We start from the raw sequence: 27,780 nt of genomic DNA, 5'->3' as shown, positions 1-27,780 counted from the left end.
TTTTTTAACAGTGAGGGTGACAGAGCACTGGAACAGGCTGCCCAGAGAGGTTGTGGAGTCTCCTTCTCTGGAGATCTTCCAAACTCACTTGGACACAGTCCTGTGCCATGTGCTCTAGGTGATCCTGCGTGTGCAGGGGGGTTGGACTAGATGACCTCTAGAGGTCCGTTCCAACCTTAAGCATTCTATGATTCTGAGGTAATTTCAAAACTGCATTTTCAAGAATTTATGCCTACCTTACATATTCACTTGCTATTTTGGTTATTTCTTTATTCTAACTCAGAAACCTCACCTGAGTCCTGAATATTAGTTTGATCGTACTACAATTTTATTGTGGCAAAATTCCTACTTTCAGTGGGGTCACCATTCTATAGTCCATATTGTTTTTATTGTAAGCATCAATTTCACAAATTAATACAAATTATGCTTTTAATCAGATTTCTGGAAAAACACTACAGCTACTATGTGCCTGGTAGGATGAAAAAAAAAAAAAAACAGAAACAAATATTGGGTTGGTGTTTTTTTGTTTGTAACCCGTTGCTTGGGATTTAGAGATAGGCACAGAAAGAGAAAGGTCAATGAAGTTAGAAAATAAATACTTGAACAAGTTTCTAATTCACAGCCTGCATCTGCTTGCAGTTAAGAAATAAAGTTTACAAAATACTGAAAAAATGTATTTCTGTTCAAACAAGAAAAATGGAATTTACGTGAACTTTTGCAAAAAGAGAGTGAAAGAAGAATCCTGATCTTTTAAGGACAGATTAACCAGCTCTCTGGCTTGATTGTTCTGTCAACTGAATGTAAGAGCATTCTGATGACAGTGATCTTGGCTTTCTACACACCACTTTTCCTCTCTTAAATGCTTTCTTTCCCCACCCAAGTTATTTCCTGTTCTTTCTAGAGGTTTGCAATTGAAAGTGTTGAGAGGATTTTATGCATTTCTTTGCTGATGGTGAGTATTTTGTCTGTCAGGCAATGCTGTGTCTTTTGGCTTGATCTTGTCCTTCAACGGATATATAACTTTTTTTTTCAAGAATTATTATTTTATGACATGAAATCTCTGTTTATTAAAATCTTTGATTTATGTGGGTTTTGCTATGTTACCCATCTGCAATTACTACAGAATTGTCACATAGATATTTTTCTTCCTAGAGTGAGAAGAGGAAGAGTTGTGAGCTATGTGAGCTATGACAACATTTAGAACGGAGACTTTCAATGCAGCTTGGGCACTGCACTACTGCACTTCAACGATGTGGCCTTTAGTGCCGTTTTGGGGAATCTGTTTTAATTTTGGTTGCTGTCATGCCAGTGAGAATTTTGTTTTCTTTTACTACCATTTTATCTAGGGAACTTCATACCGAATATCTTCCAATTATCATACTTGAGAGACAGCATAAAATTAAGAGCTTCTGTATTCTCTCTCTATATATCTCCAGTCATGTCTAAAGTACCTTTGAAACAAAATATATATATTTTTGATATTTTTACTGATTAGCTGGTTATTTGTCTCCATCATGTTGCTATATTTCCTAGTTGAATCAGTCTGAAAAGTAATCAGTCTGAAACTACTGCAGATAAATGAGCATGAAACTTTTCAGTCTAATCTGATTGCTGAAAGGTCTGCAGGGTATGTGCTTATCTGATATGAGTAGGATTATTGCTGAGCCACTCTCCATCATCTTCGAGAGGTCATGGAGAGCAGGAGACGTACCGGAGGACTGGAAGAAAGCCAGCATCACTCCAGTCTTCAAAAAGGGCAAGAGGGAAGACCTGGGAAACTGCAGGCCAGTCAGCCTCACCTTCTTCTCTGGAAAGGTGATGGAGCAGCTCATCCTAGAGACCATCTCTAGGTATGTCAAGGAAAAGAAAGTGATCAGGAGTAGTCAGCATGGATTCACCAAGGGAAAGGCGTGTCTGATGAACCTGATAGCCTTGTACAATGGGATGACAGGCTGGATGGATGAGAGGAGAGTCATGGATGTTGTCTGCCTCGATTTCAGCAAGGCTTTTAACACAGTCATAGAATCATAGAATGCTTAAGGTTGGAAGGGACCTTTAGAGATCATGTAGTCCAACCCCGCTGCACATGCAGGGTCACCTAGAGCATGTGGCACAGGGTGGCATCCAAGTGGGTTTTGACTCCACAACCTCTCTGAGCAGCCTGTTCCAGTGGTCTGTCACACTCACTTTCAAGAAGTGTTAAGAAGCACCCTCACTGCTCCTTATCTGCACCTTTTTTGGGGGGGGCATGCTTACAGTACAACTGTACACAACTTTGTGTGTCCCTTCAGTGGTCACATTGCTCAGACACATATATAACATATTTATATATTGTTTCTGGATATGGTATCACAGTGGTGCAAAATACTTATATACTCCTATTGATTAAATATGCTTCAGTAGGCACTTAGATAAAGGTTCAAGGCAAGGTAATATTATACCTGACGGTGATGATTTTGATTGTGGCACTCTTGATTTCTACATGTTACAAGCCTCTGTTTTTGTTATAGTTAGCTAAATCGTATAAGTTTGCAGTCATACATATTGTTCTATTTAGGCATAAGGAAAGCTAATTCGGTTTTACACTCTTTCCTGTTTCTTTGTAATATAGCATGGATTAAGGGCAGTGGTCCTGAAATAGTACCTCCAAAACCAGGGTTTCTTTTGTACTTTGTAGCCAAATCGTGGTTTGCTTTGTATGAAAAAGGTATCTTACGGAAATATGAGGAGAGCAAGAAAGGCAGGTTGGTTATAAGTTTGACATTCTCGTATGTTCAGCCCTTGGTTTTGAGTGGAAGACTTAAGGAAGACAAACACATGGAAAAGGACACAAATACATGCAAAAGAGTGCCAGATTTGTTTTATGCAAATTCAGATTAGTTTATGCAATTGGTTTTCTGCCAGATTGACAATCCTCAAATCAGTTATGATGACGAAAGGAAAAAAAGATGATATTCAGTGTTTTTAAAAACTTCATAGGATTTAGTACAACTCAGTCATCCTTAGATATACTTGAGAATTTTACCTGGAGAAATGGCCATGTGAGATCACTACATTATACAGTTGCATTATCTGTGTGCTTAATATAGGCAAGATGATTGTACATGCTTGATTTATTTATCTATCTATTTATTTATCTGTATTTTCTCCAAGAGCATGGCACTGAATATTCATAGAATTCAGTGCCATTCCTCTACTACATATGGATTTTTAATATGACCATATATATAACTATGAAAAACAAGTCCTTTATTTATTTATTTTTCTGCAAAGATAGGAGTCTAAAGTACTGAGCAGATGTACACTGGAGACTTCCCATCACGTAATCTGTGATTCATTGTTCAAATGACTTGAAATTACTTTAGCTTTATAAATTGTTGAATTTCAGTTGAAGGAACTTAACATGTTAAGCTCTTCTGAGTATGTAATAAGGCAAAAACACTCCGAATTAGTAACACGTGAAATTAAACAACTTTAAATGAACATATAATTGGATTTTTTTTCCATCTTAACAGATAAAAATGCCTGGGTACTTTACAGACTGATTCAACTAGGAAATATAGCAACATGATGGAGACAAATAACCAGCTAATCAGTAAAAACATATATATATATTTTGCTTCAAAAAATATATATATTTTGTTTCAAAGGTACTTTAGACCTGACTGGAGATATATAGAGAGAGAATACAGAAGCTCTTAATTTTATGCTGTCTCTCAAGTATTATAATTGGAAGATATTCGGTATGAAGTTCCCTAGATAAAATGGTAGGAAAAGAAAACAAAATTCTCACTGGCATGACAGCAACCAAAATTAGAACAGATTCCCCAAAACGGCACTAAAGGCCACATCGTTGAAGTGCAGTAGTGCAGTGCCCAAGCTGCATTGAAAGTCTCCGTTCTAAATGTTGTCATAGCTCACATAGCTCACAACTCTTCCTCTTCTCACTCTAGGAAGAAAAATATCTATGTGACAATTCTGTAGTAATTGCAGATGGGTAACATAGCAAAACCCACATAAATCAAAGATTTTAATAAACAGAGATTTCATGTCATAAAATAATAATTCTTGAAAAATAAAAGTTATATATCCGTTGAAGGACAAGATCAAGCCAAAAGACACAGCATTGCCTGACAGACAAAATACTCACCATCAGCAAAGAAATGCATAAAATCCTCTCAACACTTTCAATTGCAAACCTCTAGAAAGAACAGGAAATAACTTGGGTGGGGAAAGAAAACATTTAAGAGAAGAAAAGTGGTGTGTAGAAAGCCAAGATCACCGTCATCAGAATGCTCTTACATTCAGTTGACAGAACAATCAAGTCAGAGAGCTGGTTAATCTGTCTTTAATTTGTAAAATTGATGCTTACAATAAAAACAATATGGACTATAGAATGGTGACCCCCTTGAAAGGAGGAATTTTGCCACAATATAGTTGTAGTACGATTAAACTAATATTCAGGACTCAAGTGAGGATTCTGAGTTAGAAAAAAAGAAATAACCAAGATAGCAAGTGAATATATAAGGTAGGCATAAATTCTTGAAAATGCAGTTTTGAAATTACCTCAGAATCATAGAATGCTTAAGGTTGGAACGGACCTATAGAGGTCATCTAGTCCAACCCCCCTGCATATGCAGGGTCACTTAGAGCATGTGGCACAGGACTGTGTCCAAGTGAGTTTGGAAGATCTCCAGAGAAGGAGACTCCACAACCTCTCTGGGCAGCCTGTGCCAGTGCTCTGTCACTCTCACTCTTAAAAAATATTTCCGTAAGTTTCTGTGGAACTTTTGGTGCTTCAGTTTCTGGCCATCACCTCTAGTTCTGTCAGTGGCCACCAGTGAAAAGAGACCGCCAGCATCATCCTCCTCACTCCCTCCCTTGAGGTATTTCTATACACTGATTAGATCCCCTCTCAGCCTTCCCTTCTCCAGGCTGAACAGGCCCAGCTCCCTCAGCCTCTCTTTATAGGGCGGATGTTCCAGGCCCCTGATCATCCTTGTGGCCCTGCGCTGGACTCTCTCCAGCAGCTCCACATCCCTCTTGTACTGTGGAGCCCAGAACTGGACACAGTACTCCAGATGTGGCCTCACCAGGGCTGAGTAGAGGGGCAGGATCACCTCCCTCGACCTGCTGGAGACGCTCTTCTTAATGCACCCCAGCATCCCATGGGCCTTCTTGGCCACGAGGGCACACTGCTGCCTCATGGTCAACTTGTCATCCACCATGACACCCAGGTCCCTCTCTGCAGAGATGCTCGACAGAAGGTCCGTCCCCAGCCTGTACTGGTGTCTGGGGTTATTCCTCCCCAGGTGCAGGACCTTGCATTTGGCCTTGTTGAATTGCATGAGGTTTTTCACCGCCCAGTTGTCCAGTCTGTCCAGGTCCCTCTGGATGGCAGCGCAGCCCTCTGGGGTATCAGCTACTCCTCCCAGTTTGGTATCATCAGCAAACTTGCTGAGGGAGCACTCTGTGCCTTCATCCAGGTCATTGATGAATAAATTGAACAGGACTGGACCAAGGACTGACCCCTGGAGGACACTGCTAGCTACAGGCCTCCAACTGGATTCGGCACTGCTGATAACCACCTTTTGCATCAGGGATGCAAAGATTTTGAAAAGAGGATGGATAAACACATTACAACTTTAGCATTTGTTGTTTTCTTTAAAAGTCTAAATCAAAATCTACTTTCTCTATGTTCGAGCATTTTCTATTTGATTTCTTTTACTCACGTATGTCTTCCTTTCCCCATGATATCCGGCAAATTGTGGAAGCAAAGGAAAGAGTAAAAGAAGATGTAATGAAATAGTGTAATCACTGAAAAGAGAAATTTAGAGGAAAAAATAAAGCTTTTGACATTGCTTCTCAAATTTAAGAGTCCTGAGAATTGAGGAAAAAATACTGTTTCCATGGGAAATCTAGCCCTACATATTTAGCAACCAATCTGTGGTGAACAATCAGAAACAAATAAATTATTCCAGTCAAAACGGAAATAAGTGTGAGTTGTAAAAATGAGTTATACTCATTTTTAAAAAGGCTATTCTATGGGAGGATCCTCTATGGGAGGATAAAACTAGTAATCTGGCCTTGCACATCACCTTTTTATGTAAATTAGGGTTTCAGTGCTGTGTTGAACAGGTAGGATACAATTCTCTATTATCTTCCTTCCACCTTCCAAAAAAGAGAAAGGGTATGAGGTATAACTCATCCTTTTCATCTTTTCTTCTTTTTTTGTTAAATTCTTGCCTCAGTCTTGTTAAATTCTATTTCTCCATCATGTTTATGATCTATAGCAACAAATAGTTTCATTTTTTTTTATGAAAGCCATTTAATACTTTTCAGTTACTCTGTGCTGTGATGCCTCTAAACCCTTAGCAGCCACCATGTCACTATTCTTGAGAAGGCAGGGGAATTTGTGATGGAAGAAGACATTTGTTCTGTCAGCAAGAGTATATGAGGTTATTACTGATTCAGAAGTGGGAAGAGTGTGTGCATGAGAGCTGTTCTATGTAGCTGTGTGTGTATCTTCAGAGTGGAGATGAGATAGGGTTATGCTGCCATTATTTCTGCCTCCTGGAAGGGTGGTTTTACTTCAAGCATGCCATTAAAAGCAAGTGAGCTCTTAAGTACTACCACTCTGGAAACTTGGAGAGCCCTCTACCATGAACACTTTTAGTTCAGCAATATTTTTTTTAATCACTCAATGTCCCATAGTTTATATAACTAGGAAAGAGATAGCATTTCATTAAAAAAAAAAAGTTATATGAAGCATTACACTATGAGTGCTCAGCCAGGCCTAGAAGGCTCTAACATCAGACATGCCAAGATCTGCATTTTGTGTTTTTGCTTCTGTGTATTCTTTTCTTCACTTGAAGCCTATTGCAGCCTGAACCTACAGTTACAGAAGAAAGGGGCAGCAAGTCCATTGACATTGACTAGCATCTCTATACTAAAATAGAATATAGCCCAAGGCCTTAATGTAAAAACATGTCAGCCAATAAGCCATGTTTTGTCAAAGCCCAGAATGTACGAAGAGGCTATGCTTCCGCTGCTCATAGGGATCTGGCTGCTTGTTCTCAAGGGCATCTCTGACATGACACGGCTGTGGGATATGAGGTCAAAGTGCTGGGGAAGAGCTGTATGAGAAAATGTGTTAAAAATGGACTTAAATAAATAACACAGTTATTTTCAAACATTCTGTTAGATGTTTTTTATGCGGTGTGGCATCTCTTGAAGCAAAATGGAATAACAGATAAGCATACTTCTTTGTCCATTCACAGAATCTGAGAAAAGGACTGAAAAGTAATAATTTTTATGAGCAAAATTAACATTAGTAATGGTAGATTCGGTACAGTGTTTTCGGTATGGACAGCATGATATGCATGCATATCAGAAGGGGTCACTGTTGAAAGCTAAATTATCCTCAAATCAAATAAATGCAAGTATCTGAGCTTATATCTGACCAGTAAAAAGAATCCAGTTACTGCTTTTCTCCATCTTGCTAATGCATAACATCATGTCCTGAAATAACTCCACAATGGCAAATCTTAAGTAAAACCTATGCTATTGATCTTAAGAAGAAATAGTATCTGCTAAAAGTTCCAAAAAAAAGGTCCATTCAAGATCATCGAGTCCAACTGTAAACCCTTCAACATCATACCTGCTTAACCATGTCCTTACGTGCTTCCTATATATGTTTCTTTAATGCTGCCAGGGATGATGACTCCACCTCTTCCCTGGGCATCTCCAGTGTTCCAATGCTTGACTACTCTTTCCATGTACCGTGAACCTCCCCTGGTGCAACTTGAGGTCATTTATTCTTGTTCTATCTGTAGTTATTCTGGAAAAGAGATTGACCCCTGACTCATTACAACCTCCTTTCAGGTAGTTGTAGAGAGCAATAAGGTCTCCCCTGAGTCTCTCCTTCTCCAGACTGAAGAACCCCGGCTCCCTCAGCCGCTCCTCACAAGGTCTCTGCTCCAGCCCCTGCATCGGTGTATTAGAGATGGAAATTTCTATGATCTGTAGAGTCATAAATAAGCATTGTGTAAAACAAAATCCAGATCGTGGAAGGAAAACACTGAATCTTGATAATGCTCAGCAGAGGCCACTAACAAAGGAAGGTTGTAATACCCCGGATCCCTGAAGAAGAACGAAAAGCAACAGGTTATCTAAACCAACAAAGAAGTAGTTCAGAAGAAGCAAGAACTTCTGTTCAGGCTGGTTTGCAGGCAGCCTGACTACAAACTGCTGTCTAAGGAAGTTTGAAGGCCAAAGTCACTGTGAGAACGAGAAGGATAAGGGAAGCGAGACCACCAAATTGAGGGATGAGACCCCCTTCTGGAATTTGCACAGGCGCAGTCCTAGAAGGATGATAAAATAGAAAGGCGGAGATTTATCCGCCCTGGGTGGCCTCCTGGCATGTACTGGCCCTACATGACCAGACATACCAGGAGATAAAATACGAAGGGCAGATTTGGGGGACGGAGACTCCCAGTATCGAGGCCAATGTTGTCTCCCGCGGGGACGCCCGCTATGATTGAGAGCCTGCTGGCCCTTCCAGCCTCTTACCTAGGAGAAATGCGTGGTCTCGTAATTCTGCTGGCAAGTATTATTCAGTAAGTAACTTTTTCATATTCACATGTACTAACTAATTCGTGTTCATTTGTACTTTTATCTATGATGTGTTAATTAAAGGCATCATTGTTATTAAGTCTATTTCTTGACCTTGGATTGCCGAATCCCGAGCCCAGCTGGCACAACCGGCTTTGTTCATTCTTCTTTGGACTCTCTCCAGCACTGCCATGTCCTTCTTGTAATGAGGGGCCCAAAACTGGACACAGGATTCAAGGTACGGCCTCACCAGCGCCGAGTACCAGGGGATGATCACTTCCCTGCTCCTGCTGGCTACACTGTTCCTTCTTGGCCACCTGGGCGCAGTGGTGGCTCATGTTGAGCTGTCTGTCAACCAGCACTTCCAAATCCTTTTCTGCCCTCAGCTCTCCAGCCACTCTGCCCCAAGCCTGTAGCACTGTACAGGGTTGTTATGACTGAAGTGCAGGACCCAACCCTTGGCTTTCTTTACCTAATACGACTGGCCTCAGCTCATCGATCCAACCTGTCCAGATCCCTCTGCAGAGCCATCCTACCCACAAGCAGATCTACTCTTCCTCCCAGCCTGGTATCATCTGCAAATTTACTGAGGGTGCACTCAATCCCCTCATCCAGATCATCAATAAAAATACTAAAGAGGGACGACCCCAACATTGACCCATGCAGTACACTGCTCATTACTGGTTGCCAGCTGGATTTAACACCATTCACCACCACTCACCAGGCTCGGCCATCCAGCCATTTTTTTCACCCAGAGAAGAGCACACCTGTCTATGCCACGAGCTGCCAGCTTCTCCAGGGGAGGGCAGTGAGAGACGGTGTCAAAGGCCTTACTGAAGTCTAAGTAGGCCACGTCCACGGCCTTTCCCTCATCTGGTAGATGGGTCATCTGGTCATAGAAGGAGATCAGGTTGGTCAGGCAGGATTTGCCTTTCACGAACCCATGCTAACTGGGCCTGTTCCCCTGGTTCATACACGTGATGTGTGATTGCCCTCAGGATGATCTGCTCCATAACTTTCTCTGATACTGAGGTCAGGCTGACAAGCCTGTAGCTCCCTAGATCCTCCATCCGACACTTCTTTTAGATGAGTGTCAAACTGACAAGTCTCCAGTTGTTTGAGATCTCCCTTGCTGACCAGGGCTGTTGAAAACTAATGGAGAGTGGCTTGGCGAGCACTTCTGCCAACTCCCTCAGAACTCTTGTTTGGATCCCATCTGGCCCCATAGACCCCTGAGTGTCCAAGTGGAGTAGCAGGTCAGTGACAGTTTCCTCCATGAATTATGGCGAGTTTACTCTGCTCTCCGTAGGTGTCTTCCTGCTCAGGGGAGCAAAGTATCTTGGGGATAACTAATTTGGGTGTGAAAGTCTAAGGCAAAGAAGACATTAAGTACCTCAGCCTTATCCTCATCCTTGATGACAATGTTCCCTGCCGCATCCAATAAAAGATGGAGATTCTCCTTGGCCCTCTTCTTCTTGTGAATGTACTTGTAGAAACATTTTTTGCCGCCTCTTAAAGTAGTGGCCAGATTGAGTTCCATCCAAGCTTTCGCCTCTCTAATTTCCTCCCTACATACTCAAAGTTCACCCTTCCTGGACCCTTGCTCTTCAGGGCTGTTTCCCTAGGGAATCTCAACCTATGTCCTAAAAAGTCCAAACTCTGTGCTCCAGAAGTCCAAGGTGACAGTTTAGCTGATGCCCCTCCTGCTCAAATGTGGAATTTATGCTTCCTTCAAGTGACCAACTTGAATAAGAGCATTTGGAAGCCATCTAGGGGTGGTCGAATGTGCTTTGTGCAGACCTGGATGGAGGACCTTGGAGGCCTGGGAGCATGCGCTGGGGTTGGTGGGCACTGGTGAGGGAGTGCAAGAGACCTGCTGGGAAGGGGCGAAAGCGATAGAAGCAAGTGGAGCAAGAGCATTTGCCATGGCGGGTTGCCCCCATGGGTGTGAGCAGGGCCAGGCCTTGAGTGCTGGGGCCTGAGTTCCCTGCTAGCAGTTTGTGGGCAACAGGAGGTGAGGGCTGGCAAGGCCATGGGGCTGGGTGAGGGCAGCAGGAGAGCCCTCGCAGAAGTGCCTCCTGCCCAAGGGCAATGCTGAGTGCAGCTGCACACAAACACGTGCCTGCCGGAGGGGGAAGGTTGTGCGAGATGTCTTGCTGGCATGGCCTCCTAACAGCATAGGGAAGCCGTGCCCAAGGGGACTGGAGACAAGCTCTTGTGGAGGGGCCAGGCACTGTGTGCGTGTAACACGTGCGTGCCCTAAGTGCGCACAGGCACACATACATTGGCACAGTTATCCAAAGAAGGCTGCTTTGGCAAGAGCGAGCATGTTTTTTTTCCTGTTCAAGGGTCAGCTAGCAAGGTTGACATATTTTGCCTTTCTAAGCTGGAAAGAGAAATAGAGAGCCTTTGTGCTAGCTTCCAGTGCCTGTGGCTTCTTCCGGAGCAAGAGGGACACCAAAGTGGGTGTATGGAAAGAGGTCCTTCTTGTTGTCTCTTCCATCCGTCGCCAGACTCGACTGCCAGCAGGCCTTGGCCTCCCTAGTTCCACCCTGCCTACTCAGACTACGCCCCTAGTTTCCTCCCAGGTGGCCTCTCCCTCTTGACATCTTTGGAGCACTTGTTGCTTCTGTGCAGGTCTTAACAGGAGCTCTCCTGCCTTTTTGGCTTGACTTCTTGTTCATTGGGATGTACCCTTGTTGAGCTTGGAGGAGGAGGGGCGTGGCCCCGAGCAAGGGTGCAGAGAGAAGAGGGCAGGGGCCATGCCCAGGAGGCAGCTCCATGTGAGCACTCAGTGAGCCAGCGCTGCGTGCCACGCTCTCACGGCGCAGCACACAGTGCAGGAGGAACTGTCTGGCGCTGAAACAAAAGGCATTGTGAGCAGAAATGGCACCGCCGCCCTGTGAGCACTGGGGATCCCTGGCAGTCTGTCCTGGCCCTCGACTATGAGATGTGGCACCACTGGCATCAGAGAGCGATGCCGGGAGGCGTGTCTGCTTAGAGGGTGTCAGCGCAGCGGGGCAAGGAGGATGCAGCTGGCACGGGCTCCACAAGCCGCCTTCAGTCTCTTCCTTCCCATGGGTGGTGGCTCTATGTCCCTTTCTCCAGAGAGCCTGGGAGACATCAGGGGCTTCCTGGGCATTTCCGCTGTCCCTGGGAAAAGGCAGAGGAAGGGAAGGAGTGAGAGGGGCCCTGAACGTGTTGCGCCGCCTTGCCTCAGGGGGCCTCCTCCTGCCAGACAAGCTGTGAGGGGCAAGGAGAGGGCCCTGTAGCCCCACACAGGAATTGCTGTTGCAGTGCACACCTAAGCCGGGGGGTGGCTCCACAAGCTTCCAAGCCCAATGCAAGGAACCTGCGGAAGTGCAAGTGGAAATACCAAGCGGACAGGGCCCTGCAGGAAGGCAGCCCAGAGCTGCCCACACTGCTCAGAGATGCCCTGAGCACGGTACAGGCTGCAGGAGCCAGCAGATGTGAGGGACGCAGATAGCCCCGCCTGGCCTTGCCCTCCCTGCTGGCTGCCCAAATCATCCCAGGTGGTCACACACATACTTCCGGGGCTGTGCAAGGAGGATGGCTGCAAGAGAGCAGCAAGGTGACTCCTGTGGGGAACAGTGGCAGCGAGGGTCCAGCACAGGCCAGCACAGTGCAGTCGTGATGCCTGTCAGGAGCAAGGAAGCTCACCAAAGGCCCGACCAGCCGTGGTCCACCATGGGCAGAGGGCAGAGGAGGCTGAGGGAGGGCAGCACTGGTGCTTACACAGAGACACAGCACTGGTACTCGCCCATCCCACCCATCCACCCTCCTTGTGCACTGCTCAACCAGTCCCTGGTAACTGGGCACACACAGAAGGGCTCACGCTTGCTGCTGGGTGCACAGCAAGTTCACAGCAGTGCCTCCCGTCGCTGGGGAAGAGCTAGAGAAGAGCCCTGCTGCCACGTCCCAGCTTCCAGAGGGAGGCTGACTCACAGATTCACAATATTCTGACTTCACAAATTCACCCTTTGGTGTGAATTAGGGTCAAACAACACTCAAGGTCTGTGCATAAGCATCAACTTTATTAGAACAGATAGCGTGCAAAAACTGCTCCTCTAACAGTTAGGCTTGCCTAAGCTATGTGGCTTTGCGGGGAACCAGGTTGGGCCTTGTGCTACATTACTTAACAGCTTGAAGAGAAAGGAAGAGAGAGAAAGCCCAAGAGAGAGTGGGAGGAAAAAGAGAGAGGGAGATTTCCATCGCGTATGCAGGAGCTGCCGCCAGGCTTGGCCTTAGAGGGAACCCGCCGAGGTTCCTCCATGCCTCTGCTTATTTTCTGCAGTTCCTGCACTTCTGAAACATTCTCTCAGCCTTGCCTCAGGAGTGGTTGAAACGGGAGACTGGCCCTCTCCCTCGGCCTGCCTCAGGGGACAGCGGGGAAGGCTTGCTGGGGGTGTGAAGGCAAGAAAAGCAGTCAGGCAGTTTAAATTGAGATGCACCAAGACATTGGAGAGGAGCACCAAGACGGTTTCACGGCATGGAGCGGGCAAGTGGGAGTCTCCCTTCCAGTTGGCTGCTGCCCGGGCAACTGCAGAAGGCCCTTGCTCTCACAGGCTGTGCTCTGGATCCTGGCCCACAGGCTCCAAGGTGCCCTTTGAGCAGCAGAGGCCCACTTGGGCGAGCTGCTCCTGTCTGGAAATGCCGCAGCCTGCTGGCCCCTGCGCAAGAGCTTGTCTCCCTCCCCTTCTGGCAGGAATTTGGGCAAGGTGGGTCAGGGAGGAAGCTCGCTGGCATCTGCAAACATGTGGCCCCTGGACAGGTAGGCAGAAGAGCTGCTGAGGCTAGGCTCCAGAGAAGAGCAGAGCTGCCAAACTCTTTGGCTGGAAAGCTCCCACAAAAGGGGGCAGCATCTTAGAGCAAAGCAGGGAGCTCCTGAGGATCCTTTCCTCCACACAAACATGTTTTCCTGTGGGCAAAAGCCCACTTCTTGCTTGGCTCTGCCTTTTGGGTTGCACTGGCAGGCAGAAGTGACATGGCCTGGGGCTTACTGTGAGCTGAGCTAGGGAAAGGTTTCCACGTCACCAAAGCAACTGTGGTAGCATTCTGCCATCACTGGACAGGTCAGGCAGGTGGAGCTTGAGCAGCCCCTGCTCCCTCCCCCAAGAGAAGGAAAGGCACCCGTACTTGGAACAAAAGAACAAAAGGAAGGCACCCGTACTTGGCATGTGGCCCAGCATTGCCCCCATGTGAAGGTGGGTCGTGTTCCAGTTGCAACACTGGAACATGGTCAGACATAGGAGGTGCTTGCCTAAAGCATCCAGTCTAGTGACACACGTATTTCCCAGCGCAAGTGTTGACTTGCATGCAGGATGACGCTTGTGCTCGCTGCCTTGGTGACACTTTGTTCCTGCTGGAGTAGGAAGGGCCAGGCAAGGGCCTTCTGCTGCTGTCCGCGCAGCTGCCACCTTGAAGAGAGGCTCCTGCCTGCCTGCTATGCGCCATGCAGCGCTGCTGGGGCTCCGCTCAAGTGTACTGGCTCTTTGCAATGCAAAGTTTCTTCTAAAGGGAATTCTTGACCAAAAAGTTGCTCGGTGTAGCCACGCGCTCAGCACACAGCTGTAGGGGCTGTGTGGGCCTTGGGCCATCCACTGAGCCAGCTCTGGCCAAGAGAAAATCCCCACCAAGGAGCCCTTTGGTTGCAACAGCTCAAGACCGCCTGTCTCCCACCATCTCCCATTCTGAAGCATTCTTGGGCTCCGCGCGTGTGTGCCGACTCTCCACAAGCTTGCAAAGAGCACTGCCGAAGCAAGGGAAAGCACTCAGAGAGTGACCGGCCAGAGAAAGTCAGTGGAGGACAAAGGTGTTAACTGTTAGGGAAAGTCTTCAGCTCTAGCTTTCCGTGTTGTCCAAAAAGTACAACGCGCTTCCTTACACAATGATGTTCTTTGGATTACAGCTGCAGCTGGGGGCCTTCTCAGAGAGACACCCCATGGAAGTTCTTCTTTACACTTAAACCCCTGCAGGTTAAGTTCTTCGCCCAGTCTCCGCCCATTGCTTGTAGCAAGGACCAGCACGTGCCAGGCCATTGCCCACTAGTGGCCTCGGTGCAGTGGGCATGGTACTCCAGGGAGACGTGCCTGACTGCTTTTCTTGCCTTCTCATCCCCAGAATGACTGCTGCCCCGAGAGGGGCAGCCGTTGAGGGCCAGTCTCCGCCAGCCCCCGCATGCAACTGCAGGGTTTTGCAAAGTATGCTTGCGGAGGAGCTGTGGGCCAAGCAAGCTCCCGGCCCACAGTGCACAACGAATCTGCCATCCGTTGCCCAAGGCCTCTGCCTGCCTGCCTGCGGGCACAGGGCACCTTTGGCCAGTGCTTACACGGGCCCTTTATGACAGCCCTTGGCAGCGGCTCCCAGCTATTGTGACGCGCGGTACCGCTGCCTATATCTCCGGTGGCCGCGGTCTCCCCAGCTGGCTTGCGTGGGATCCTGCCGAGCGCGTGCGCGAGGCGTGGAGGATCGAGCAAGCGAGGTGCTGCGGCTGGTGCTGGGCACGTGCTCTGGGGCTGGTAGCAGCTCTCAGTGTCCACTGGCAAAGCCAGCGCTGTCTGTGTCTTTTCTTGCCCTGCCTCCCGGAGGCGGCTGGGCTGCTGTGAGGAGCGCTTGTAGCGCAAAGGTGAGCTGGCATGTGCGCTGCCGGAGCTGGATGTGGGCTAGGTCATTGCTTTCTCAATGCTCCCCAGTGGCCTGTGTGTCGTTAGGTACAGCTCTTTGAGGCAAGGCTAGCTGGAGTCTTGCACACAGGGCCTGCAGCATGAAGGGTGCCCCATGTGGAAGGAATTAGGCAGCTGCCACCCTCACCTGCTTTGGCTCAAGGCGCAGACTCCATCCACCTTGTTCCCCAATGAAACAGTGAACATTCCTCCAAATGTAAAACACACTTTAGAAGGCCTGTTAGAGAGACAGCTGAAGCTGGCTGCCGCAAGGAGGAAGTCCCTGCTGCCTGGCTCCTACTCGAAGCCCATTTGCACTTCCCTGCCCTTCCGGGGCTGATGATCCCTCTTACCTAAGCCTGGCACTGCTCCCATTCATATGCTTGTGGACCACTGGTGCTCTGCCTTCCTGGCATGCTTTTCTTGAGGTTCTTTCTGCAAGAGCTCTCTATCTGCCACGGCTGCAGTAGTCCTTCTGTAAGAGCAGACTGCAGCTGGCCTTGGCTAATGTTGACAATGCCCTTAGCGGTGGCCCAAGGCTTCAAGTCCCTTGGTGCCTAGTGCTAAGTGTTAGTCCTCTTGTTCTTCCTTGTCTGCAGTCAGGGCTTTCTCCCAGGATCTCTAGCTCAGCATCGTAGACCTCCCTATGGCGGGTAGGGGCGGGGGGAGCGCAATGAGGCGGGTGCCTGCCTGGGGGCATAGGGTGCCCCGGGGCCTGTGCTGCAGAGTCTCTCACAGCTCCCTTGCACCCAGATCCTGCCAACTGTGCGTGCGAGGCGAGGGTGACAGAGAGAGCAAGGTGCTCCAGCTGGGGCTGGGCCTGTGCTCTGGGGCTGGGAGCAGCTCTCGATGTCCATTGCCAGGGCGGCCGCTGCCGGAGGCTCAAGCCATCGCGGTGCTCCTTCAGAAGATGGCGCTGCAGCGGGTTAAGTCAGAGAAGCAGAGGCTTCTCAACCTCCTGGAGATGCTGCAGGAGGAGTATGCAGAGCTGCAAGAAACCAACAGCAGGCTGAAGGAGCAGGGGGCCAGGTGGGGTGATGCCGATGTCGCTGTGCACAGGCGCGATGGGGGCTGGGAGATGTGCCGGCGACGAGTGCAGAAAGGCAGGCAGGTGGGTGGGAGGGCCTGCTGCCCAGGGCAGATATGATGGCGCCCCCTTTGCTGCAGGGCACAGAGGCGCAGGCGAGCCGTAGAGGAGCCGGAAGAGCTGCTGGAGGAGCTCGGGCTGCTGCGGGAGCGGCTGGAGCGGAGCCAGCAGGAGAGGAGCCGATGCAGGCAGCTGCTTCAGTTTGCGGTAGGTGTGGAGCAGAGCTGCTGCACTGGCTTGGGGCTGTTCCAGCCCCAGATGTGCTCTGGGCCTTCAGCGCCCTGTTCTGAAGCCTTGCTCTGGGCCTTCCCCCTGCAGAAGCAGGAGAAGCAGGACCTGCAGGAGGCGGTGCAGGAGCTGGGCAGGGAGAATTGTGCCCTTGCCCAAAAGATAAACGAAAACCACAATGAGCTCCAGCACCTGGAGCAGCTGCTGCCTGAGCTGAAGGTAAGCTGGCCTGGGGATGTGGGCCTGCCTGCAGGGGCCTTCAGAGATAGGTGTCAGGAGGCAGGCACGTGTGGGGATGGTGCCAGAGGGGGAGCTAGGTGCCCAGGGCTGTGGGGAGGGCACATGGTGCTGCTGCCAGGAGGAGATCTAACGGGAGACTCCCGATGCCCTGCTGGGTGTGTTCCTCTCCCTCTTTCACTCCCTCCTTCTCTCCTTTCTCTTGCTCTTGCTCTCCCTCTGCTTCTCTTCCTCTCTCTCCTTTTCCCTCTCCCTTTCCTCTCCTTTTCCCTCTTCCTCTGCCTCTCCCTTTCCTGTCTCTCTCTCCCTCTACCTCTCTCCTGCTCTTCTGCAGGAGGACTTGAAGACAGCTCAGGAGGAGAGCGCAAGGAGGCAGCAGGAGCTGGCCGAGGTACAGGGCAGAGGGAGAGCTGTTTAGGCAGTGGGCGCGGGTGGGTGTGAGCAGTGCACTCCCTTGGCCAGGCGTGGGCCTGCTGGGGGAAGGCTGTTGGCCCTTGAGGCCATGACTTGCCTGTGGCTGGCCTTGTGTGTCACCAGCCGTGCCTGTGCCCTGAAGCAGGGCAGCTGTGGGGGAACACAGCCTTGCTGAGGGGGGCTGAACACAGAGGGGGCTGCCCAGCTCCCTGCTCTGCCCCCTGCATTGGGTTTCCCGTGTGCTGCAGGAGAAAGAGCGCTCGGCCCAGCTGAAACAACAGCTGCATGAGGAGGAGGAGCAGACAAAGGTAGTGCTGTGAGGATGAGGGTGGAGGGCTGTGGGTGCTAACCAGCCGGGTGCTTTGGAGGAGGCTGCAGCAGGCGTACGGAGCGTGATCTTTCCCTCTCCCAGGAACTGCGTGCTGCAACACGGCAGCTTGAAGAAGAAGTGGAGGAGCTACAGTTGGAAAACTCCTAGTGAGTGGAGCCCGGGGACGCTTCTTCCCACAGAGCTTTGCGGGGCCTCTGCACCACCCCTGGAGTCCCAGCAAATGCCAGTGCCGGCCCCGAGGAGGGGATGGGAGAGTTTGTGTTGCACGCCTCCAAACTGGAGAGCCCATGCGTGCCGGGGGACAGCAGTGTGTTGTGGAGGGGAGCTGCGGTGCTCCTGGAGGTAGCTCGTGGACTTACAAAGCCCTGTCGCCTGCAGCAAGCAGCACATGGAGCAGCAGCCTGAGCTGGAGGGATGTGTACTGCCAGAGCTGCTGGAACGCCAGCTGGTAAGCAGGAGAGGCAGCTGCAAGGCCTGCAGTTGCCTTTGGAGTCTTGCTGGGGAGAGGGCAGCGTGCAGCCTCAGAACAAGAGTTGTGACTGGCTTTTGACCTGCAGGAAAAGGAGGAGCTGGCAAAGAGATCAAGCCGGATTGCGACATTTCTGCAGTGAGTTGCCCTCCATTCCCTGCTCCTCAAGTGTGACAAGTAGTGCCTGGGGGGGCAGATGGTGGGCTTCAGGGAGGGGACCCCTGCAGGCCAGCAGTGGGAGAGGGGCAGGAGAGGGTGGGATGCGTGAGCCCTGCCTCACCTCCTGTCCCTCCGCTGTCTCTCAGGAACTTCTTGGTCCTCTTGGTCACCTTACAATTCGTATTTGGATTCCTGCTCGGCGCTGTGGTGCTCTACGCATTCCACTATGACCAGCAGCTGCTGTACCGTGTGCTGCTGTGGCTGCTGCCCGATCAGACCTACGCGCGCCTGGCATACTTGCTGGCAGACAGCCTGACCCTGTGGTGTGATGGGCTGCTGCCCTCCTGACGCTCGTGCAGCAGCCTTGCGTCTCCATGGGGCTCCCGCAGGGACAGGGTGAAGGCTGAATAAGAGCATCTGGAGCCCATGTTGGGGTGGTCGAGTGTGCTTTGTGCAGACCTGGACGGAGGAGCTTGGAGGCCTGGGAGTGTGCGCTGGGGTTGGTGGGCACTGGTGAAGGAGTGCAAGAGATCTGCTGGGAAGGGGTGAAAGCGATAGGAGCAATTGGGGCAAGAGCATTTGCCATGGCGGGTTGCCCCCATGGGTGTGAGCAGGGCCAGGCCTTGAGTGCTGGGGCCTGAGTTCCCTGCTAGCAGTTTGTGGGCAACAGGTGGGGCTGGGTGAGGGCAGCAGGAGAGCCCTCGCAGAAGTGCCTCCTGCCCAAGGGCAATGCTGAGTGCAGCTGCACACAAACACGTGCCTGCCAGAGGGGGAAGGCTGTGTGAGATGTCTTGCTGGCATGGCCTCCTAACAGCATAGGGAAGCCGTGCCCAAGGGGACTGGAGACAAGCTCTTGTGGAGGGGCCAGGCACTGTGTGCGTGTAACACGTGCGTGCCCTAAGTGCGCACAGGCACACATACATTGGCACAGTTATCCAAAGAAGGCTGCTTTGGCAAGAGCGAGCATGTTTCTTTTCCTGTTCAAGGGTCAGCTGGCAAGGTTGACATATTTTGCCTTTCTAAGCTGGAAAGAGAAATGGAGAGCCTTTGTGCTAGCTCCCAGTGCCTGTGGCTTCTTCCGGAGCAAGAGGGACACCAAAGTGGTTGTATGGAAAGAGGTCCTTCTTGTTGTCTCTTCCATCCGTCGCCAGACTCGACTGCCAGCAGGCCTTGGCCTCCCTAGTTCCACCCTGCCTACTCAGACTACGCCCCTAGTTTCCTCCCAGGTGGCCTCTCCCTCTTGACATCTTTGGAGCACTTGTTGCTTCTGTGCAGGTCTTAACAGGAGCTCTCCTGCCTTTTTGGCTTGACTTCTTGTTCATTGGGATGTACCCTTGTTGAGCTTGGAGGAGGAGGGGCGTGGCCCCGAGCAAGGGTGCAGAGAGAAGAGGGCAGGGGCCATGCCCAGGAGGCAGCTCCATGTGAGCACTCAGTGAGCCAGCGCTGCGTGCCACGCTCTCACGGCCCAGCACGCAGTGCAGGAGGAACTGTCTGGCGCTGAAACAAAAGGCATTGTGAGCAGAAATGGCACCGCCGCCCTGTGAGCACTGGGGACCCCTGGCAGCCTGTCCTGGCCCTCGACTATGAGATGTGGCACCACTGGCATCAGAGAGCGATGCCGGGAGGCGTGTCTGCTTAGAGGGTGTCAGCGGCAGCGGGGCAAGGAGGATGCAGCTGGCACGGGCTCCACGAGCCGCCTTCAGTCTCTTCCTTCCCATGGGTGGTGGCTCTACGTCCCTTTCTCTAGAGAGCCTGGGAGACCTCAGGGGCTCCCTGGGCATTTCCGCTGTCCCTGGGAAAAGGCAGAGGAAGGGAAGGAGTGAGAGGGGCCCTGAACGTGTTGCGCCGCCTTGCCTCAGGGGGCCTCCTCCTGCCAGGCAAGCTGTGAGGGGCAAGGAGAGGGCCCTGTAGCCCCACACAGGAATTGCTGTTGCAGTGCACACCTAAGCCGGGGGGTGGCTCCACAAGCTTCCAAGCCCAGTGCAAGGAGCCTGCGGAAGTGCAAGTGGACATACCAGGCGGACAGGGCCCTGCAGGAAGGCAGCCCAGAGCTGCCCACACTGCTCAGAGATGCCCTGAGCACGGTACAGGCTGCAGGAGCCAGCAGATGTGAGGGACGCAGGTAGCCCCGCCTGGCCTTGCCCTCCCTGCTGGCTGCCCAAATCATCCCAGGTGGTCACACACATACTTCCGGGGCTGTGCAAGGAGGATGGCTGCAAGAGAGCAGCAAGGTGACTCCTGTGGGGAACAGTGGCAGCGAGGGTCCAGCACAGGCCAGCACAGTGCAGTCGTGATGCCTGTCAGGGGCAAGGAAGCTCACCAAAGGCCCAACTAGCCGTGGTCCACCATGGGCAGAGGGCAGAGGAGGCTGAGGGAGGGCAGCACTGGTGCTTACACAGAGACACAGCACTGGTACTTGCCCATCCCACCCATCCACCCTCCTCGTGCACTGCTCAACCAGTCCCTGGTAACTGGGCACACACAGAAGGGCTCACGCTTGCTGCTGGGTGCACAGCAAGTTCACAGCAGTGCCTCCCGTCGCTGGGGAAGAGCTAGAGAAGAGCCCTGCTGCCACGTCCCAGCTTCCAGAGGGAGGCTGACTCACAGATTCACAATATTCTGACTTCACAAATTCACCCTTTGGTGTGAATTAGGGTCAAACAACACTCAAGGTCTGTGCATAAGCATCAACTTTATTAGAACAGATAGTCTGCAAAAACTGCTCCTCTAACAGTTAGGCTTGCCTAAGCTATGTGGCTTTGCGGGGAACCAAGTTGGGCCTTGTGCTACATTACTTAACAGCTTGAAGAGAAAGGAAGAGAGAGAAAGCCCAAGAGAGAGTGGGAGGAAAAAGAGAGAGGGAGATTTCCATCGCGTATGCAGGAGCTGCCACCAGGCTTGGCCTTAGAGGGAACCCACCGAGGTTCCTCCATGCCTCTGCTTATTTTCTGCAGTTCCTGCACTTCTGAAACATTCTCTCAGCCTTGCCTCAGGAGTGGTTGAAAGGGGAGACTGGCCCTCTCCCTCGGCCTGCCTCAGGGGGCAGCGGGGAAGGGCATGCTGGGGGTGTGAAGGCAAGAAAAGCAGTCAGGCAGTTTAAATTGAGATGCACCAAGACATTGGAGAGGAGCACCAAGACGGTTTCACGGCATGGAGCGGGCAAGTGGGAGTCTCCCTTCCAGTTGGCTGCTGCCCGGGCAACTGCAGAAGGCCCTTGCTCTCACAGGCCGTGCTCTGGATCCTGGCCCATAGGCTCCAAGGTGCCCTTTGAGCAGCAGAGGCCCACTTGGGCGAGCTGCTCCTGTCTGGAAATGCCGCAGCCTGCTGGCCCCTGCGCAAGAGCTTGTCTCCCTCCCCTTCTGGCAGGAATTTGGCCAAGGTGGGTCAGGGAGGAAGCTCGCTGGCATCTGCAAACATGTGGCCCCTGGACAGGTAGGCAGAAGAGCTGCTGAGGCTAGGCTCCAGAGAAGAGCAGAGCTGCCAAACTCTTTGGCTGGAAAGCTCCCACAAAAGGGGGCAGCATCTTAGAGCAAAGCAGGGAGCTCCTGAGGATCCTTTCCTCCACACAAACATGTTTTCCTGTGGGCAAAAGCCCACTTCTTGCTTGGCTCTGCCTTTTGGGTTGCACTGGCAGGCAGAAGTGACATGGCCTGGGGCTTACTGTGAGCTGAGCTAGGGAAAGGTTTCCACGTCACCAAAGCAACTGTGGTAGCATTCTGCCATCACTGGACAGGTCAGGCAGGTGGAGCTTGAGCAGCCCCTGCTCCCTCCCCCAAGAGAAGGAAAGCAGGGGAAGGGAACAAAAGAAAGGCACCCGTACTTGGCATGTGGCCCTGCATTGCCCCCATGTGAAGGTGGGTCGTGTTCCAGTTGCAACACTGGAACATGGTCAGACATAGGAGGTGCTTGCCTAAAGCATCCAGTCTAGTGACACACGTATTTCCCAGCGCAAGTGTTGACTTGCATGCAGGATGACGCTTGTGCTCGCTGCCTTGGTGACACTTTGTTCCTGCTGGAGTAGGAAGGGCCAGGCAAGGGCCTTCTGCTGCTGTCCGCGCAGCTGCCACCTTGAAGAGAGGCTCCTGCCTGCCCGCTATGCGCCATGCAGCGCTGCTGGGGCTCCGCTCAAGTGTACTGGCTCTTTGCAATGCAAAGTTTCTTCTAAAGGGAATTCTTGACCAAAAAGTTGCTCGGTGTAGCCACGCGCTCAGCACACAGCTGCAGGGGCTGTGTGGGCCTTGGGCCATCCACTGAGCCAGCTCTGGCCAAGAGAAAATCCCCACCAAGGAGCCCTTTGGTTGCAACAGCTCAAGACCGCCTGTCTCCCACCATCTCCCATTCTGAAGCATTCTTGGGCTCCGCGCGTGTGTGCTGACTCTCCACAAGCTTGCAAAGAGCACTGCCGAAGCAAGGGAAAGCACTCAGAGAGTGACTGGCCAGAGAAAGTCAGTGGAGGACAAAGGTGTTAAGTGTTAGGGAAAGTCTTCAGCTCTAGCTTTCCGTGTTGTCCAAAAAGTACAACGCGCTTCCTTACACAATGATGTTCTTTGGATTACAGCTGCAGCTGGGGGCCTTCTCAGAGAGACACCCCATGGAAGTTCTTCTTTACACTTAAACCCCTGCAGGTTAAGTTCTTCGCCCAGTCTCCTCCCACTGCTTGTAGCAAGGACCAGCACGTGCCAGGCCATTGCCCACTAGTGGCCTCGGTGCAGTGGGCATGGTGCTCCAGGGAGACGTGCCCGACTGCTTTTCTTGCCTTCTCATCCCCAGAATGACTGCTGCCCCGAGAGGGGCAGCCGTTGAGGGCCAGTCTCCGCCAGCCCCTGCATGCAACTGCAGGGCTTTGCAAAGTATGCTTGCGGAGGAGCTGTGGGCCAAGCAAGCTCCCGGCCCACAGTGCACAACGAATCTGCCATCCGTTGCCCAAGGCCTCTGCCTGCCTGCCTGCGGGCACAGGGCACCTTTGGCCAGTGCTTACACGGGCCCTTTGTGACAGCCCTTGGCAGCGGCTCCCAGCTATTGTGACGCGCGGTACCGCTGCCTATATCCCCGGTGGCCGCGGTCTCCCCAGCTGGCTTGCGTGGGATCCTGCCAAGCGCGTGCGCGAGGCGTGGAGGATCGAGCAAGCGAGGTGCTGCGGCTGGTGCTGGGCACGTGCTCTGGGGCTGGTAGCAGCTCTCAGTGTCCACTGGCAAAGCCAGCGCTGTCTGTGTCTTTTCTTGCCCTGCCTCCCGGAGGCGGCTGGGCTGCTGTGAGGAGCGCTTGTAGCGCAAAGGTGAGCTGGCATGTGCGCTGCCGGAGCTGGATGTGGGCTAGGGTCATCGCTTTCTCAATGCTCCCCAGTGGCCTGTGTGTCTTTAGGTACAGCTCTTTGAGGCAAGGCTAGCTGGAGTCTTGCGCACAGGGCCTGCAGCATGAAGGGTGCCCCATGTGGAAGGAATTAGGCAGCTGCCACCCTCACCTGCTTTGGCTCAAGGCGCAGACTCCATCCACCTTGTTCCCCAATGAAACAGTGAACATTCCTCCAAATGTAAAACACACTTTAGAATGCCTGTTAGAGAGACAGCTGTAGCTGGCTGCCGCAAGGAGGAAGTCCCTGCTGCCTGGCTCCTACTCGAAGCCCATTTGCACTTCCCTGCCCTTCCGGGGCTGATGATCCCTCTTACCTAAGCCTGGCACTGCTCCCATTCATATGCTTGTGGACCACTGGTGCTCTGCCTTCCTGGCATGCTTTTCTTGAGGTTCTTTCTGCAAGAGCTCTCTATCTGCCACGGCTGCAGTAGTCCTTCTGTAAGAGCAGACTGCAGCTGGCCTTGGCTAATGTTGACAATGCCCTTAGCTGTGGCCCAAGGCTTCAAGTCCCTTGGTGCCTAGTGCTAAGTGTTAGTCCTCTTGTTCTTCCTTGTCTGCAGTCAGGGCTTTCTCCCGGGATCTCTAGCTCAGCATCGTAGACCTCCCTATGGCGGGTAGGGGCGGGGGGAGCGCAATGAGGCGGGTGCCTGCCTGGGGGCACAGGGTGCCCCGGGGCCTGTGCTGCAGAGTCTCTCACAGCTCCCTTGCACCCAGATCCTGCCAACTGTGCGTGCGAGGCGAGGGTGACAGAGAGAGCAAGGTGCTCCAGCTGGGGCTGGGCCTGTGCTCTGGGGCTGGGAGCAGCTCTCGATGTCCATTGCCAGGGCGGCCGCTGCCGGAGGCTCAAGCCATCGCGGTGCTCCTTCAGAAGATGGCGCTGCAGCGGGTTAAGTCAGAGAAGCAGAGGCTTCTCAACCTCCTGGAGATGCTGCAGGAGGAGTATGCAGAGCTGCAAGAAACCAACAGCAGGCTGAAGGAGCAGGGGGCCAGGTGGGGTGATGCCGATGTCGCTGTGCACAGGCGCGATGGGGGCTGGGAGATGTGCCGGCGACGAGTGCAGAAAGGCAGGCAGGTGGGTGGGAGGGCCTGCTGCCCAGGGCAGATATGATGGCGCCCCCTTTGCTGCAGGGCACAGAGGCGCAGGCGAGCCGTAGAGGAGCCGGAAGAGCTGCTGGAGGAGCTCGGGCTGCTGCGGGAGCGGCTGGAGCGGAGCCAGCAGGAGAGGAGCCGATGCAGGCAGCTGCTTCAGTTTGCGGTAGGCGTGGAGCAGAGCTGCTGCACTGGCTTGGGGCTGTTCCAGCCCCAGACGTGCTCTGGGCCTTCAGCGCCCTGTTCTGAAGCCTTGCTCTGGGCCTTCCCCCTGCAGAAGCAGGAGAAGCAGGACCTGCAGGAGGCGGTGCAGGAGCTGGGCAGGGAGAATTGTGCCCTTGCCCAAAAGATAAACGAAAACCACAATGAGCTCCAGCACCTGGAGCAGCTGCTGCCTGAGCTGAAGGTAAGCTGGCCTGGGGATGTGGGCCTGCCTGCAGGGGCCTTCAGAGCTAGGTGTCAGGAGGCAGGCACGTGTGGGGATGGTGCCAGAGGGGGAGCTAGGTGCCCAGGGCTGTGGGGAGGGCACATGGTGCTGCTGCCAGGAGGAGATCTAACGGGAGACTCCCGATGCCCTGCTGGGTGTGTTCCTCTCCCTCCTTCACTCCCTCCTTCTCTCCTTTCTCTTGCTCTTGCTCTCCCTCTGCTTCTCTTCCTCTCTCTCCTTTTCCCTCTCCCTTTCCTCTCCTTTTCCCTCTTCCTCTGCCTCTCCCTTTCCTGTCTCTCTCTCCCTCTACCTCTCTCTTGCTCTTCTGCAGGAGGACTTGAAGACAGCTCAGGAGGAGAGCGCAAGGAGGCAGCAGGAGCTGGCCGAGGTACAGGGCAGAGGGAGAGCTGTTTAGGCAGTGGGCGCGGGCGGGTGTGAGCAGTGCACTCCCTTGGCCAGGCGTGGGCCTGCTGGGGGAAGGCCGTTGGCCCCCGAGGCCATGACTTGCCTGTGGCTGGCCTTGTGTGTCACCAGCCGTGCCTGTGCCCTGAAGCAGGGCAGCTGTGGGGGAACACAGCCTCGCTGAGGGGGGCTGAACACAGAGGGGGCTGCCCAGCTCCCTGCTCTGCCCCCTGCATTGGGTTTCCCGTGTGCTGCAGGAGAAAGAGCGCTCGGCCCAGCTGAAACAACAGCTGCATGAGGAGGAGGAGCAGACAAAGGTAGTGCTGTGAGGATGAGGGTGGAGGGCTGTGGGTGCTAACCAGCCGGGTGCTTTGGAGGAGGCTGCAGCAGGCGTACGGAGCGTGATCTTTCCCTCTCCCAGGAACTGCGTGCTGCAACTCGGCAGCTTGAAGAAGAAGTGGAGGAGCTACAGTTGGAAAACTCCTAGTGAGTGGAGCCCGGGGACGCTTCTTCCCACAGGGCTTTGCGGGGCCTCTGCACCACCCCTGGAGTCCCAGCAAATGCCAGTGCCGGTCCCGGGGAGGGGATGGGAGAGTTTGTGTTGCACGCCTCCAAACTGGAGAGCCCATGCGTGCCGGGGGACAGCAGTGTGTTGTGGAGGGGAGCTGCGGTGCTCCTGGAGGTAGCTCGTGGACTTACAAAGCCCTGTCGCCTGCAGCAAGCAGCACATGGAGCAGCAGCCTGAGCTGGAGGGATGTGTGCTGCCAGAGCTGCTGGAACGCCAGCTGGTAAGCAGGAGAGGCAGCTGCAAGGCCTGCAGTTGCCTTTGGAGTCTTGCTGGGGAGAGGGCAGCGTGCAGCCTCAGAACAAGAGTTGTGACTGGCTTTTGACCTGCAGGAAAAGGAGGAGCTGGCAAAGAGATCAAGCCGGATTGCGACATTTCTGCAGTGAGTTGCCCTCCATTCCCTGCTCCTCAAGTGTGACAAGTAGTGCCTGGGGGGGCAGATGGTGGGCTTCAGCGAGGGGACCCCTGCAGGCCAGCAGTGGGAGAGGGGCAGGAGAGGGTGGGATGCGTGAGCCCTGCCTCACCTCCTGTCCCTCCGCTGTCTCTCAGGAACTTCTTGGTCCTCTTGGTCACCTTACAATTCGTGTTTGGATTCCTGCTCGGCGCTGTGGTGCTCTACGCGTTCCACTATGACCAGCAGCTGCTGTACCGTGTGCTGCTGTGGCTGCTGCCCGATCAGACCTACGCGCGCCTGGCATACTTGCTGGCAGACAGCCTGACCCTGTGGTGTGATGGGCTGCTGCCCTCCTGACGCTCGTGCAGCAGCCTTGCGTCTCCATGGGGCTCCCGCAGGGACAGGGTGAAGGCTGAATAAGAGCATCTGGAGCCCATGTTGGGGTGGTCGAGTGTGCTTTGTGCGGACCTGGACGGAGGAGCTTGGAGGCCTGGGAGCGTGCGCTGGGGTTGGTGGGCGCTGGAGAGGGAGTGCAAGAGACCTGCTGGGAAGGGGTGAAAGCGATAGGAGCAACTGGGGCAAGAGCATTTGCCATGGCGGGTTGCCCCCATGGGTGTGAGCCGGGCCAGGCCTTGAGTGCTGGGGCCTGAGTTCCCTGCTAGCAGTTTGTGGGCAACAGGTGGGGCTGGGTGAGGGCAGCAGGAGAGCCCTCGCAGAAGTGCCTCCTGCCCAAGGGCAATGCTGAGTGCAGCTGCACACAAACACGTGCCTGCCAGAGGGGGAAGGCTGTGTGAGATGTCTTGCTGGCATGGCCTCCTAACAGCATAGGGAAGCCGTGCCCAAGGGGACTGGAGACAAGCTCTTGTGGAGGGGCCAGGCACTGTGTGCGTGTAACACGTGCGTGCCCTAAGTGCGCACAGGCACACATACATTGGCACAGTTATCCAAAGAAGGCTGCTTTGGCAAGAGCGAGCATGTTTTTTTTCCTGTTCAAGGGTCAGCTAGCAAGGCTGGCATATTTTGCCTTTCTAAGCTGGAAAGAGAAATAGAGAGCCTTTGTGCTAGCTTCCAGTGCCTGTGGCTTCTTCCGGAGCAAGAGGGACACCAAAGTGGGTGTATGGAAAGAGGTCCTTCTTGTTGTGTCTTCCATCCGTCGCCAGACTCGACTGCCAGCAGGCCTTGGCCTCCCTAGTTCCACCCTGCCTACTCAGACTACGCCCCTAGTTTCCTCCCAGGTGGCCTCTCCCTCTTGACATCTTTGGAGCACTTGTTGCTTCTGTGCAGGTCTTAACAGGAGCTCTCCTGCCTTTTTGGCTTGACTTCTTGTTCA

Source organism: Tinamus guttatus, unplaced genomic scaffold (assembly GCF_059628265.1).
Source record: "Tinamus guttatus ecotype Peru unplaced genomic scaffold, ASM5962826v1 Tinamus_guttatus_pri_ptg000276l, whole genome shotgun sequence".
In the NCBI taxonomy this organism is placed as follows: domain Eukaryota; kingdom Metazoa; phylum Chordata; class Aves; order Tinamiformes; family Tinamidae; genus Tinamus; species Tinamus guttatus.
Note: the sequence above shows the minus strand (reverse complement) of the source record.